Genomic DNA, 2,500 nt, shown 5'->3' on the forward strand with positions numbered 1-2,500 from the left:
GCCTGGGCTGCTGGTCACATGCGTCGCTCATAGGCATTTTGCAGGCCAGCACCGGCGGATGCACGGGTCAAGCGGGACGGGACGAGCGCAGGGCTTGCTTTTGGCGGCACACGAAAACACGAACCCGAAAAAGGCGAAAAAGGGACATACACACTGGCGACACGCACGCCCGTTTCGCCTGCCACCCGTGCACACTCGCCTGGGCTGCTGGTCACGTGCGTCGCTCACAGGCATTTTGCAGGCCAGCACCGGCGGATGCACGGGTCAAGCGGGACGGGACGAGCGCAGGGCTTGCTTTTGGCGGCACACGAAAACACGAACCCGAAAAAGGCGAAAAAGGGACACACGGACAGGCGACACGAAAAAAAAGGGGTCGCCCTACCTAGGTGGGCGCAAAAACCCCGTCGGCCAGGAGGTTTCGCCAAAGTGTCTGTACTGTCACACAGGGTCAATAGCACGGGCATGGCCGGCCGCCGCACGTGCAGCGGCTTACGGACGCACGGTTCGGCGGCACGGGTGCCTGGCGGCTTTAGCACCTTGGGGTGGACAGGCCTGGCGGCAAGGGGGGCTAGGCACCTTGCTGCCAGCCGGCAATGGTGCACGGGGCGGGGCGCCACACAAACACGAAAGAGGGACAAGAGCGGGGCGATGGTCCACAGAGACGAGCCATGCACGGGGCCCGTGATCGCCGACACGCGCGAACGCGGACGCGGACAAGGACAAGGACGCGACGCGCGGCGCGCGTGCGAGGTCAAGAGGGGCGCGCGCACGAAAACGCGAAAAAAGGGGCTAGCGGCCGAGAAACGCGAAAAAAACCGGGTCACCTACCTAGCCGAACGCCTAAAATCGCTTCGGGCAGGAGGTTTCGCCAAAGTGTCTGTACTGTCACACGGTCCGTACGGGCGCAACCCCATCGCGCGCCAGCACCCCTTCCTGGGGGCGCCCGCCCGCCAGGCGCCTGGCGCCCCACGCGCGCGCGCCCGGCGCCTGGCGCCTTGCCCCCCACGCGCGCCCGGCGCCTGGCGCCTGGCGCCTCGCCCCCCACGCGCGCGCCCGGCGCCTGGCGCCTTGCCCCCCACGCGCGCCCGGCGCCTGGCGCCTGGCGCCTCGCCCCCCACGCGCGCGCGCGCGTGGCGCCTTGCGCCTGGCGCCTTGCCTCCGCGCGTGCCTGGCGCCTGGCGCCTTGCCCCCCACGCGCCTGGGCGCCTCTTTTCCGCCTGGGCGCCCTGGCACCTTTCCGCCTGGGCGCCTGTTTTCCGCCTTGGCGCCCTGGCGCCTTTTCGCGTGGGCGCCTCTTTTCCGCCTGGGCGCCATGGCGCCTTTCGGCCTGGGCGACTCTTTTTCGCCTGGGCACCTCTTTTCCGCCTGGCCAGGGCGCCTCTTTTCCGCCTGGGCGCCATGGCGCCTTTCTGCCTGGGCGCCTCTTTTTCGCCTGGGCGCCTCTTTTCTGCCTGGGCGCCCTGGCGCCTTTTCGCCTGGGCGCCTCTTTCCCACCTGGGCGCCCTGGCGCCTCTTCGCCTGGGCGCCCTGGCGCCTTTTCGCCTGGGCGCCTCTTTTGGCGCCTGGGCGCCTACGCCAGGGCGCCTCTTTTCCGCCTGGGCGCCTCTTTTTCGCCTGGGCGCCTCTTTTCCGCCTGGGTGCCCTGGCGCCATTCCGCCTGGGCGCCTCTTTTCCGCCTGGGCGCCCTGGCGCCTTTTCGCCTGGGTGCCTCTTTTGGCGCCTGGGCGCCTACGCCAGGGCGCCTCTTTTCCGCCAGGGCGCCTCTTTTTCGCCTGGGCGCCTCTTTTCCGCCTGGGCGCCCTGGCGCCTTTTCGCCTGGCGCCTCTTTTGGCGCCTGGGCGCCTACGCCAGGGCGCCTCTTTTCCGCCTGGGCGCCTCTTTTCCGCCTGGGTGCCCTGGCGCCATTCCGCCTGGGCGCCTCTTTTCCGCCTGGGCGCCCTGGCGCCTTTTCGCCTGGGTGCCTCTTTTGGCGCATGGGCGCCTACGCCAGGGCGCCTCTTTTCCGCCTGGGCGCCCTGGCGCCTTTCCGCCTGGGCGCCTCTTTTTCGCCTGGGCGCCTCTTTTCCGCCTGGGCGCCCTGGCGCCATTCCGCCTGGGCGCCTCTTTTCCGCCTGGGCGCCCTGGCGCCTTTTCGCCTGGCGCCTCTTTTGGCGCCTGGGCGCCTACGCCAGGGCGCCTCTTTTCCGCCTGGGCGCCTCTTTTTCGCCTGGGCGCCTCTTTTCCGCCTGGGCGCCCTGGCGCCATTCCGCCTGGGCGCCTCTTTTCCGCCTGGGCGCCCTGGCGCCTTTTCGCCTGGCGCCTCTTTTGGCGCCTGGGCGCCTACGCCAGGGCGCCTCTTTTCCGCCTGGGCGCCCTGGCGCCTTTCCGCCTGGGCGCCTCTTTTTCGCCTGGGCGCCTCTTTTTCGCCTGGGCGCCTCGTTTCCGCCTGGGCGCCTCTTTTCCGCCTGGGCGCCCTGGCGCCTTTTCGCCTGGGCGCCTCTTTTCCGCCTGGGCGCGTCTT

Source organism: Aristolochia californica, unplaced genomic scaffold, assembly GCF_029961685.1.
Source record: "Aristolochia californica isolate CCGP_79_NKW_82.1479 unplaced genomic scaffold, dmAriCali1.0.hap1 SCAF_36, whole genome shotgun sequence".
Taxonomy (NCBI): domain Eukaryota; kingdom Viridiplantae; phylum Streptophyta; class Magnoliopsida; order Piperales; family Aristolochiaceae; genus Aristolochia; species Aristolochia californica.